We start from the raw sequence: 13590 nt of genomic DNA, 5'->3' as shown, positions 1-13590 counted from the left end.
TGTTGATTTTTTATGCAACACTTGAACTTTTAAAAACTCAAGGATGCATGAGAAGTACTCCGGAGGAGAATAAATGATTGCCATTTTGTCTTAAGTGAAATGTTAGTGTGTATTCTTAACAAAATTAACTTGTTTTTATTTGTGAGTGGGTCTAGGAATGAAGTATACTTAGACCTCAACTGTTTTGTCTCCTCACCTCTCCCTCCGCATCCCCCCCCCCCCCCCACCAATTTTCAAACAGGAAGTCAAGCTGTCTTTGGAACATCATATTTCCTGCTTGGAAAAGGCACTGGATTGTGTCATAGTCTGACAGGAAAGTTTCAAGAGTACCAGGAGTTTCCCTTGGAAGACTTGAGGGGGGAAATTTTACAGCAGCATCTATAAAATTCTTTCCTTTAAGCCATCAAGAGCTGTTCCATTGTTGTGTATACAAAGCCGTCAGAATGGAAACAGCTAAACTAAACTGTAAATACCCTAAGGAAAAATGTCTTTGGAAACATATACTGTGGGCTGGCTTGGCACATTGTACTTTCATCTGTCCTTCCTAGCTGAGGAGAGAACATCTGGCTCTGTGACTAGTTGGTTAATGCTATCATACTACAGACATCCGCTTACTCCTTTCCCATCCAAATATCAGTTCTGTGTATTAGACAAGGGATGCGACATGTTTGCATGCCAAGAAATTTGATTTGGCGACCATTATTTGCCTTTTAATTTACCTCACGCTTCTTTCCTTTAGTCAAAATACCATGCAATTTCTTATTTTTACCTGAATAATTCTCATAAGTTTACAACACAATGAAAGGATTAGAGATTAGTGCAAGGTCAATATCTTCCATATCCTCTTTTTTTCTTAAAATTCCAATCCACAAAAAGTCATAGACAACCTAATTCTTCTGGGACTAAAATCAACAAGACTACCTTGCAAAAAAACACCCAGGCTGGGCAATTATATTCCAATGGCAGTGTGCCCTGAGTTTTAATCAGTGTAGTTCAATGGAGAAAATTAAATTTAAACTAACGGGCAACTATTATATTTTGTCAAGGGGGTAACCTGGGAATGCAGATCTCATTCTAGGGGTAAAGTTGTGAAGGGTAGAATTTAAAATGGTGCTTGGGGGTCAGGCTACCTGAATTTGAATTCAGATTCTACTATTTGGCCAGAAAAATTTTTAACACATTTTTCCCTTGGTTACTCTTCCACGTTATGATCTTCTAACATAAGATCATAATTGTTCTAATTATTCATTGCTATGTAAAAAAGCACCCCAAAACTTAGTGGTTCAAAACAATTATTTATTATTGTATCTCACTTTCCACAAATGGACCTGGGGTTTTCACTCTGATGCAGTCAGATAGCAACTGGAGTCATTTGAAGGATTCAGGGACTGGCAATTCAACATGTTCCATTCCCATGCTGATGCAGTCTGGGAGTTCTCATGGGGCTCAATTTACACCTGACCTCTCCTTGTGTCTCGAGCTTTGTCACAGCATGGAAGTCTTAGTCTGACTTCTTACATGGCAGAGCGGGGCTCCAAGAGAACAAGGCAGAACTTGCCAGTTAACTTAAAAGCTAGGCTCAGACCCAGGCTCTTGTCTCTTCTGTCTCATTCTATTCATCAAGTAAGTTACTAAGGCCAGCTCGGATTCAAAGGGAAAGGAATGAAAGTCCACCTCTCAATTTGAGGAATAGTTAATAATTTGCTGCCATCTCCAAGCCCACTACAAACACAATATTGTGATATGTTTTCAGTAAAAGTTAGCTATTATTATTTTCTAAGTCCTTACCCCCTTTTTATTTTTTTTTTCCTTTGCATTTATCATTTGACCATCCTTGAAATTATGTTTGCATGTGTGTGCTTATTTTCTCTCTCTCTCAACCAAATATAAACTTCACAACCATAGGGACTTCATGTTTGTTTCAGGCCCTAGAAAAATGTCTGGTATAATACAAAAGTGCCATAAATATTTTTTCAGTGAAAGAATGAATAGGTGAATGAACCCCTGCTGAATATAGAACTGGAGGAAACAAACATTTCAGATATTTGGTTATGAAAAACGGAAGTTCTGTTGAGGCTGGTGAAGGATTCCTAAGCAGTTTGACATTCTGATTTATTTAAATATATTGCCATTTAGTATCAATATCACCTTTTATCTGTAACAGTTTTTAACTAAAACTGTCTAAAGAAGTACAAAATGCATAAACAAGGACAACTTTGCCTCCAGAATAGCTATCCACAATTGGCACAATTAGAAAGCTGCATTTTCCTACCCATAGGTCTTAGAATCTGACAGCACTGGGTCTCAGTCCCCACTCTGCTGTTTGCCTGTTGCCTGACATGAAAAGCTTTTTTAACTTCTCTGAGTTGTAAAAATCTGTAAACTCAGTCAACAGGCATACCTCACGGGATTTCTGTAAAAATTATATAAAGCTGACAAAGGGTTTCAACAAAAAGCCTAGCTATAAACTGATAAAAAAAAAAAAGGTAACAATTCCCCAAAATGATAAGGAAACCTTATTGACATGGATTTTATTATATTTTATATTAGAGTGGATAGATTTTTCTATTTTTATTTTTCAAAAATTCATGTTTCAAATGCATTAAAAATATTAAAATAATATTAAGTTCACTTTCTACCAACTCAACATTCAATCTGTGAGTATATTGATCCATAAGTTGACCTTTCTACTCCACCAGTATTTGATACAGAAATTGAAACAGAATATTGAATAAGTTTTAACAACTATGCAACTATGTTAAAAATAAATGTTTACTTTTATCAAGAGAAATTGTGACATCAAAGGAAGTAAACATCATGTCCAAAGAACAACTTCCTAGAATTCAAGGGGAACTCCCCCAGCTCCAGCCCCCTTCTTCAGGATGTCCAAAAGTGAGTTACTTAATCAACAGATGGTGATTGTTAAAGAATTCATCAAATTCAAAACTCAGAACTTTGGGGAATTTTAAAGAAAAACCACATCTTGTTTTAGATAGCTCTCAATATTTCAGAATAAATTAATTGACCAAAAGAAACTGATAAACATAAGAATTTATTCCTCAAAACACATATCTGTATATATATCAATTCAAGATGGACAATTTACAGGTACACATATATATTTATATAAATTCACAGTGGGTAAATAGGACAGAAATTTTGTCTGTTTTCTTGTTTTGGAGAAGTTGTCAAATATTTCTTACATTGAAAGACTGCTCTAGGATGTGGAGGATGAAAGCTAGAGAAAAGAATGATACAATAGAGAATCGAGTCTTTAAAAGGAAAATATTCAGCACTAATGTTATAGACTGCTGGCAGCTAAACAGTATAGCATATATTCTATTCTCTAAGCACGAAAACACCAGAATGGGCACATGGCAGACACAGGTCAGGCCCCAGCGTGAAAAATAAGTGTATTTGTGAAAGTCACACAGTATACCATAGTAAAACTAAATTGATTTTTGTTTGGGCTAGAGAGGACATATGAATACCAGACTTACTAACAGGCTTGATATCAGACAGTGGCAACCTTAAAATTACATATATTTAATGTACCAGACAAGTAATAGTATTTATACTAGTTTTCTTTCCTTCTTTCTTTTGAACCGTGTTCCCTGCTTTTTCGTCAATTACCATGTCAGAGCCCTGTTCCTAGGAGTATAGCCTCTTGTTCTGGGATCATCTCATGGTTCTCTGATCTCAGATGAACAAACCTAATCTGGTTAAGCATTAATCAGTGGCAAATGATTGACTCTGTCAAGGACCAGCATGGGGAAAGCAGAAGCCAAATGAAATAAATACAAATTAAATTCTTCTGAGCATTTTCATCACTCCATATTTAGTTTCTTCATGATCCATATATTACGAAGATAAGCATGCCAGAGCTTATCTGCTCTGTGGACTCCATTTAACATGAAAGGAGGAAATCCTTTGTGTTTCTTATCAGTATCTGATTGGATCAGATTATATAAGGCTTCATATAGACAGGTATTGACATTCATGCTACAGCTATTTTTATTATACAGATGTGCTGATAAAGTTTTATTTTTTCCTGCTTTCACACCTTACCCCTTCCAGAAAATGTCTATAACTTTACTCTTTAGAATAGTAAATACAAACGATAGGAATTCTATGCAAAAGGTAATCATAAATATTTACCTGTTACTTCCATATTTGTAGAAATGATAACTAATGCCTATAGACTGGATCATAATTTGTTCAATTTGTCTAACTAAACCAAAAGCCCTTTGCAGGAATGTCAATGTTCAGTCTATTATTTAACCTCATAAATGAAAACATCACGATGACTCACTTAAAAAGATTCATTGCAAGGGTTAAGAACAGATGAGATGGGTGTCTGCAGTCCCTGGAATCACAAATGTACAAACAAGAGAACTAATTTTTCTCTACTGTTTCTACAAAAAAAAGGAAAGCTTTTTTTCACACTAGGCAAACAGCAACTGGTTTAGTCTCATAAATTTACATATCATAAGTTATGTCAGTATTCAGGCAGATTAGATTAACAGGCCTTGTGTTAACATCCAAGGGGGAAAAAAAGGAAAATATACCCAAAGTTATCTAGTTAATTGGAGGAGGTGGGAAGAGATGAAGTTGCTTCCATTAAGTTCTTTTGGAACCATTGCAAGATCCACAAAATCTGTTTTTAGCTTGTCATTCATCCTATTGGCTATGTGATATGTTTTTAATTTAATGATAATTGCCCTTTCCATTTCTTTGATAATTGCCCTATTATCTTTTATGGAGATTCAAATTATAAATCAAGAGAAGACAGTCAGAAAAATATTATGATTGTCCCTTCTGAGGCCACAGTAACTCAAGTAACAGTGCGAAAGTCTGGGAGCTGAAGCTATTTTCATTTGCACATTTCTGAACGTTTTATTTTAGGGTCCAGTGGTTTTCCTAAAGAGGAGGCTGCACAACAATAATAGGACTGAATGATAATAGATAAGAAGAAGTAAGTTTAGCTTCAGTTCGACAGTTACAAATTTGTATTTGAAAACAGAAACTTGTTCTCCTAATTTGGAAGTACACATGAGGGGTCAGCCAGAAATATTTGTTATTTGTCGCTGGGTGTCCCCTTGAAGGGCTTCCCTTGTGGCTCAGCTGGTAAAGAATCTGCCTGCAATGCGGGAGACCTGGGTTTGGTCGCTGGGTTGGGAAGATCCCCGGAGAAGGAAAAGGCTTCCCACTCCAGTATTCTGGCTTGGAGAATTCCATGGACTGTTTAGTTCATGGGATCACAAAGAGTCAGACAAGAGGAACATGGCACAGCCCTGACCCCAGGAGCTAACCTCTCCCCCTACTCTTGGCCTGTTTGTGAAAAGAAAAGAAAACAAAACATTCTTTTCACTGAATATTCACAAAGATCCACACAATGAAATAAATGCAAAGACTTGAGTGAGTTTTTATCTAAGATGCCAGGAATCTAAGATCCCAAAACACAAACAGGAAAAAAAAACACCAAGAAATGGCTCTTTGAGGTGATAACTGTGGTGTGTTGGCGCCAGCCTGTACCTGCTCAGGAGATCTTGTTATTAAATTTTCAGGAATTTGGCAAGCTGTTTCCCTAGAAAGCCACTATTAATAATTAACTGTATAAATTTTGAATTAAATACATTACATTAAAAACAAAGATAACAAATACACAGAACTCAGACTTCCTAATTATTGTAGTACACTGTATTACAATATTTTTTGTGTTCTTGAGGATAATTTGGCCCGTTGTCTCTGAATGTTAGACGTACCATATAATGATATGATATGGAGCATCTCTCCCCAGCTCTGCTTTTGTAACTTCTGATTAGTAGCTGGAAATCAGCAATGGTGTTTATATCACTTTTATCAGAAAATGCTACAAATCACGAATATTCCTCAGAGGCCTGGTTCATAAACAGTTTGCAGCCCGGTTTGGACAATGATGCAGTTGTGAGGGAAGAAGAGCTTATCCCCTGGAACTGGGGTGAGTTGGATTTCCTTTTGGCTCAGTCACTCAGTAGCTGTGATATTGGGCGGTTGACTTAAACTCTGTGCTTTAATTTAACACTTTCCTGCCTAATACCTTTCGATATCTTCCCATTACTCTTAGGATAAAGTTCCAAATCTTTAGGGCCTTTTTTTCCATTTTCTCTGCCTTGAATTTCTTTACTCCTGAATCCTGTAAGATCTCCCCCTGCCTGAGGGCGCTCAAATTTGGAGCGCCCTCCTTTTCCCTCTTTGTGCTGCTAACTCCTGCCTGAGATTTAAGTCTTGGTTTAAATGTGCCTTTCTCAAGGCAGACTTCCCTGACAGCAACCCCTTGTACCTCCCGTATAATAGTTTAGGACCCCTTACTATGGACTTCCACTGAATCCTGTAACTTTCCCCCTGAGCACCTGTTAAACTGTAACATTATTTTGCAAGTAGTCATTTGCTTAGCGTCAAAATCCCCTTTCACCTGCCTTTCATGCTTGTTGCTGTCTCTCCCAAGTTTGACCTGATGCCTGTGGATGTCCTCTTAGCTAACCTAACCACTTAAGAGTTTCTATTTTAATAAGAATAACCTTCTTTTCAAAAGTCACTTCTTCTACCTGAGAGGTGCTACAGGACAGTGGTTAGGGAAGAGGGCTCTGAGACTAAGCTCTCAAGAGTTGAGTCTTGACCCTACTATCCATGCACTGTGCAGCTTTACTAACCTCTCTCTAATTCCGTTCCCTAATTTATGAAGCAGGGTCAGTAACAAAATTTACTTCCGAGGGGTTGTTGTGAAAATGAAGTAACCTCTGCAAGTGCTTAGAACAGTATGGATCACAGAGGCATCAAAATTGAAGTGTTTGATATCATTCCTGCTTGCCTTAACTCTAGCTACACTTTCCCCTGATTATGTCATTTCCCTAGATGCCCATTTCTATGGAGACTCTTCTCTGTCTCCTTTGATAATTCTAGACAGTCCCACAGCTTTAACTCTCTCATCCATTTGAACAACAACCAAACCCCTAGCTCTAGGATCTCCCCTAATTTTTAATGTATCTTCCAGCTACTTACTGTCATCTTTGTGAGACTTTTTCACACATCAAACACAATGCACCACACCCGAACTCATCATTACCCCATCAAACCCGTTCATTCTTTTGACATTTGTACGTCTGTTAATAGCATCCCAATTTCTTCAGAGAGGCTCCAACATTCTAATTTATCCAAGTCTCTTCCCTCTCTTTTACTGTACATCATAATAGTTGCCAATCTCTATTGATTGTCTCTGAAATACCTCTTGAATCTTTTTCTTCCTTTTAATTCCCGCTGCTCCCACCTAGTCTAGGTTCTCATTAATCTCTTTCTTGTCTGGACTGTAACAACTGCCAGTCTTCACTGCTTTAGACTCAGCTTAATATAACAAGAAGTGTTCTTGTAGAATTAGACACGTTCATAACACACGTTTCTCTCCTTCCCTCTCTCTTTCTCTCAGTTGTGTGATGCTATATATCTATCTGTCTTCTGTCCATGAAAGTGGAGACTATGACCAATTAGCTCACTTCTGGATCTTCAGTACCTAATAGTATGATAAATGATGATTCACTATTAAATTTAGTGCTATTATTATTATTAAATATTATTAAGTATTTACATGCAATATTATTAATACATTGTTATTTAAAAGTATTGTCAAATGTTGCTTAAAATATTTCTTCAGTTAATTATTGAATAAATCCATTTTATGTCCTTACTCTGATCAAATTTCTGGTCATCAGCCCTTCCCAATTGATTACCTCCTGCCTAATGTCCCCATCCTGGAATATGTGGCTTCAATTAAGAGGCCAGACTAAGCTCCATGGAAGCTCCATTCTGCTCAGAATAGTCAAAGAGTTTCACTACTGTTTTTTTAATTAGGGAAATGGCAATATTAGTTGTGATTTCAAAAGCTTCCTTAGCCTGCATCATGCGGGACAGTAAATGGAATCACCAATTTCTCCTACTCAATTACACTTGCTTCTAAAACTGAAGGCTCAATTAGTTAGGCATTTCACATTACAGTCCAGGCATGAGGACACCAGTCAGGGAAGAGATGAATATCTTTAAATGACAAGAATATTGAAGCTGTGTGGTTTCCTCTAAACTTTTCAAAATAAATTTTCCCTTTTTAAATGCAAAAAACAATGTAAGATGATTCTGGAATTTCCCTCTAATTTATTTAAATTCATTCACTTTAGTTTTTCTCTAGTTGAAATGTCAGTAGATGCACTTGTTCTCTAAACTGGATTCCTTTTATTCTTGAGTTTTTCTTTTTCATGCTGAATTATTCACTCTTTCTCAGTATGTATTCACACTTTTATTTTCTGCTTGATCGTTAAAACACTGCTTTTATATTACTCGTAACTTAATTTTTCTTGAGTCTTATAGGCTTTCACTGTAAACTACAGATTAAATAATACTTTATTGATTTTTAAAGTCTTGACCTTTCCTTTTCCAGTACTGATACTGTCATTAAGAGATGTGATCCCTTGGTCAGGAGGATCCCTTGAAGGAGGGCATGGCAACCCACTCCAGTATTCTTGCCTGGAGAACACCGTGGACAGAGCAGCCTGGAGGGCTACAGTCCATGGGGTCACACAGAGCTGGACACGACTGAACTGACTGAGCACACATGCACTGACTGTTACCCACCTTTTAGAGCTGGGCCCCAACAAGGACCTCCTGCCTGGTATCACTCCTGCCAATAGATGGAGATTGAGTTCAGCTCTGAAGCAAGGAAAGCTTTCAGTTCAGTTCAGTTCAGTCGCACAGTCATGTCCAACTCTTTGCGACCCCATGAACTGCAGCACACCAGGCCTCCCTGTCCATCACCAACTCCTAGAGTCTACCCAAACTCATGTCCATAGAGTCGGTGATGCCATCCAGCCATCTCATCCTCTGTCATCCCCTTCTCCTCCTGCCCCCAATCCCTCCCAGCATCAGAGTCTATTCCAATGAGTCAACTCTTTGCATAGGTGGCCAAAGTATTGGAGTTTCAGCTTCAACATTAGTCCTTCCAATGAACACCCTGGACTGATCTCCTTTAGGATGGACTGGTTGGATCTCCTTGCAGTCCAAGGGACTCTCAAGAGTCTTCTCCAACACCACAGTTCAAAAGCACCAATTCTTTGGTGCTCAGCTTTCTTCACAGTCCAACTCTCACATCCATACATGACTACTGGAAAAACCATAGCATTGACTAGATGGACCTTTGTTGGCAAAGTAATGTCTCTGCTTTTTAATATGCTGTCTAGGTTGGTCATAACTTTCCTTCCAAGGAGTAAGCATCTTTTAATTTCATGGTTGCAATCACCATCTGCAGTGATTTTGGAGCCCCCAAAATAAAATCAGCCACTGTTTCCATTGTTCCCCCATCTATTTCCTGTGAAGTGATGGGACCAGATGCCAAGATCTTAGTTTTCTGAATGTTGATCTTTAAGCCAATTTTTCACTCTCCTCCTTCACTTTCATCAAGAGGCTTTTTAGTTCCTCTTCACTTTCTGCCATAAGGGTGGTGTCATCTGCATATCTGAGGTTATTGATATTTCTCCCGGCAGTCTTGATTCCAGCTTGTGCTTCTTCCAGCCCAGCGTTTCTCATGATGTACTCTGCCTATAAGTCAAATAAGCAGGGTGACAATATACAGCCTTGATGTACTCCTTTTCCTATTTGCAACCAGTCTGTTGTTCCATGTTCAGTTCTAACTGTTGCTTCCTGACCTGCATACAGGTTTCTCAAGAGACAGGTCAGATGGTCTGGTATTCCCATCTCTTGAAGAATTTTCCACAGTTTACTGTGGTCCACACAGTCAAAGGTTTTGGCATAGTCAATAAAGCAGAAATAGATGTTTTTCTGGAACTCTCTGGCTTTTTCAATGATCCAATGGATGTTGGCAAGATCTCTGGTTCCTCTGCCTTTTCTAAAACTAGCTTGAACATTTGGAATTTCATGATTCTTGTATTGCTGAAGCCTGGCTTGGAGAATTTTGAGCATTACTTTACTAGCGTGTGAGATGAGTGCAATTGTGCGGTAGGTCGAGCATTCTTTGGCATTGCCTTTCTTTGGGATTGGAATGAAAACTGACCATTTCCAGTCCTGTGGCCACTGCTGAGTTTTCCAAATGCGCTGGCATATTGAGTGCAGCACTGTAACAGCATCATCTTTCAGGATTTGAAATAGCTCAACTGGAATTCCATCACCTTCACTAGCTTTGTTCGTAGTGATGCTTTGGAAGCTTTATCTTTGATCAAAAAATGGAGAGGCCCAAGCTGGATGCTCTGAATACACGTCTTCCCAACTGGCTGTGGGCACAGCTCTTCTATAGGGATGTGTCCTGGGGATGAGGCACAGTTCTGGCAGGAGGGGCGGGGCATGTTGGGCTGTGCTACTCAGGCTTCAGATGACAGTGCTGGGTGCAGCGTGTCTGCACATGACCTGCCCCCACCGTGTTGAACTGCAGAGTTCTGCTGGGCCTTTCTGCACACTGCCAGCTCAGCTGAGGTACTAGGCACCGAGGTTCTGCTCTGGGAACTCTAATCCAACATGTTATGTTCACAGACTCTGCACAAAGCCCTCTTCAGGCAAGTGAAATTAGACTAAGCCCAAAGAAGAGGTTAGACTTTTATCTTATCAACTAGATTCCATATTATTTTTCCTGGGGTCCCCAGTGGGCTTTGTGGCTGACAATACCACCTCTTCATAAGAAAGAGTTACTCAAATATCTAACTTGTTTATTTAGTTGCTATTATTTTGAACTTGGGCGTGTTACCAGAGAAACTAACTTCAACATTTGAAGGTATTACTCTAAAGCAACTATCTTCAAAGAGGAGGGGAGTTTTTATTCATCAGTTTAAAAAATGTAGTATTCAAAGGTGACTAGCAAGTCACATTCTGATAAACAAGGCATTCTCAAACCTTAGCAAAAATTACTTATTTGTATGAATATGTTTGACTGCTCTTGGTTAATGCTACCCTCATTAGGTTTATTCACAGAGTTAGTGTATGTTCTGTTTGTAAAAGATACATATAGGAATTGATTTCTCCATCTAATTTATCACTAATTTTATAACATCTAAATTACCATTTTGCTTGAAACTTTTACCATGTGCCTGAATTCTGAAGAAAATATTGAAAATTCCTCTAACCTTGCATTTTCAAATATAAATGTCTACCAAAAAGTAGAGGTCTGGTTATCAGTTAATAGCTATGCTCATTACTACAAATATTAACAGTTACTCAATTACCTTTGTCCTCTTAAGATGGTATAGTTTGGTGTGTGTGTGTGTGCTCAGTCATGTCCAATTTTTTGCAACCCCATGGACTGTAGCCCATCAGGCTTCTCTCTCCATGGGATTTCCCAGGCAGGAATACTGGAGCGGGTTGCCATTTCCTCCCCCAGGGGAACTTCCCAACCCAGGGATTGAACCCATGTCTCCTGCATCTCCTGCATTGCAAATGAGTTCTTTTACCAGTAAACCAACTTCCTTTTTATTACAGATGAAAATGTCCCTCTTTCACAAAATTTCACAAAATCAAATGTCCATCATTTCTATGTTATTAGTTATTATTAGTTATGTTATTGTTATGTTATTAGTTAGTTATTTAGGAATTAAAGATATTGGCAAGAAAATCTCTTAAGCACTACAGAGGTGAGATGGGATTCCTCCTATCACATATGTGATACCTAGCTACGTGTTGTATCAGGGGGTTAAAAAAATAATGTTGGGAGACCCATGTATAGCTAGAATTGCAGAAGTTGAGAAAAAAAAAAAGACAGTAGCTGCTAAGGAAAAAGATCCTATTAGCAATTGAATAAAAAATAAAAGTTTCTTCCCTATCAGTGGTAAGCACGTGCTTGCTTTGTTTTAGAAAATGTATAATGTTTTTTTGGACCTTTACGCATAGGCAGCTGATACTCAAGTAAAATAGGTAAACTGTCCCTTATGCTTTTGGAAAAGAATATTGACAAATGAAAAAGAGGCAGTGGTTTTCCCAGACTGTGGAAGCAAACAAAAATTTGTATAATCAGTGTATTTCAAATATATGGTCAGTTTAGATCTAAGGGATATAATTACCTAAAGAAAGAAGAAGAAAGAAAATCCTCTTAATTATATTTTTTTAATTTTTTACATTAAAAATTTTACTTGAGTTCACAATATTATTAACTTTATAAACTCCTCATATTATGGTATATTCATCGAAGAGGAAGCCAGGCACTCTCCCGTCCCCTGGGGAAAGACTTGCTTTCTGATTTGCCCTCACATCTGCATTTACCAGGGGGACAGATGCTTAGCTTCTAAGGGTCATAGTTTGGCCTTTTCCATCCTATCACCAGAGCAGAAAGTAACAGGGGTTCACAAGTAATGTGGCAGCTTTCCAATGGCTGACCTGTGCTTTTACATGTCACATAAGCAGGTGGTATCAATGGGCTGTCTAATGACTAATAATATAGGAGTGCAATTGATCTTATTTACCCGGTTCCCTAGGTGGGTGACAGCCTGCTCCTCTATCCTGGGTTCACATTGTATAGTTCCAGGAATCATTTTAGAACCTTTAACTTTTTCATCTAAGCTGACATTTAAAGCAAAGAGACACAAACATTGATATTCTGTGTCATCTAAATTCTATCTTCTCTGAACCTCTGAACTGATGTCTTTGTAATCTGTCTTTATAATTTGAATCTGACTAAAACAATATTTAACACACATGTGAATCATCTTCAGTCCTATTGATATTCTTCTCATGCTGAATTTGAACTATGAATTTGTTTGTCTTCCTTCTAGGTCTAAACCTCCTAACTAGTTCTGAAGAGTATGGAGCTGACATAGATTTATAAGGTAAATGATTAACTTCAAAATAAGACATAATGGATCTAATTATAATATGAATTCCAGCCTTGTGTAAACATATTGTCCTTTATTACTCTGTGGTGAGTTTCTGAGTTATGATACTGTGTAATCTTTTAGTAGAGGGTAGAATCATAATTCTGGGGGGTACTGAGGGAAGAATACAATACATCTGTGAGTTCCCTCTCTTCAGAGTCAGACTTAACACTGGCTCCCTACCTCAATTTCATACAACAGTATCCTTGAGCTCTTGGGAGACTCTTGCCCTGGAGTATGCCAGGACATCACAAATCCCATAGTGATTTGGAGAACAATTAGATTTGTCATTTTCATAAATGAAGCTTGAAATTATTAGGATGCATTTCTCTCTAGAAGTAAGAAGAAGTACAAACATCTGATGAAGGCTGTTTCTACCATAAGAGGTGTCAGATGAGGATGTAAGGTATATAGGGATTTATAGCGGATGGCCTCAGATTTCTGTTTCTCTGGATCACAACCATCATTTGCTTTCTTGCTTGTTGAATAATTGTATATTCCTAGAAGCTATCAATTCTATGCTAAGATAGACTGAAGAGGATCTTTGAATCACCTATAGCAAAATGACTAAAAACCTAGGCTTTAGATCCAGCCTAAATTCAAATAGTGGTTCTGCTATTTACTAGCTATGACACTGTGGTCTTCAATGTTCTCATCTACAAAGTAGGAGGAACAATAGTATTCACTCCCAAGAACTGTGACA

The 13590-nt window shown here is 38.0% G+C and overlaps 1 protein-coding gene across 2 annotated transcripts in view; it reads left to right on the top strand.

Moving 5' to 3' along the window:
• Positions 1-13590, top strand: part of ADGRL2 (adhesion G protein-coupled receptor L2) — a 662542-nt gene that overhangs the window by 123393 nt on the left and 525559 nt on the right. For both annotated transcript variants that reach the window (XM_070467841.1, XM_070467840.1), the window contains one exon: positions 12789-12842. The gene's annotated coding sequence lies outside the window, so the exon portion shown is untranslated. The remainder of the gene's footprint in view (positions 1-12788; positions 12843-13590) is intronic.

Source organism: Odocoileus virginianus, chromosome 5 (assembly GCF_023699985.2).
Source record: "Odocoileus virginianus isolate 20LAN1187 ecotype Illinois chromosome 5, Ovbor_1.2, whole genome shotgun sequence".
Taxonomy (NCBI): Eukaryota; Metazoa; Chordata; class Mammalia; order Artiodactyla; family Cervidae; genus Odocoileus; species Odocoileus virginianus.
The sequence above is the reverse complement of the archived record's forward strand: the minus strand, read 5'-3'. Positions and strand labels throughout refer to the sequence as shown.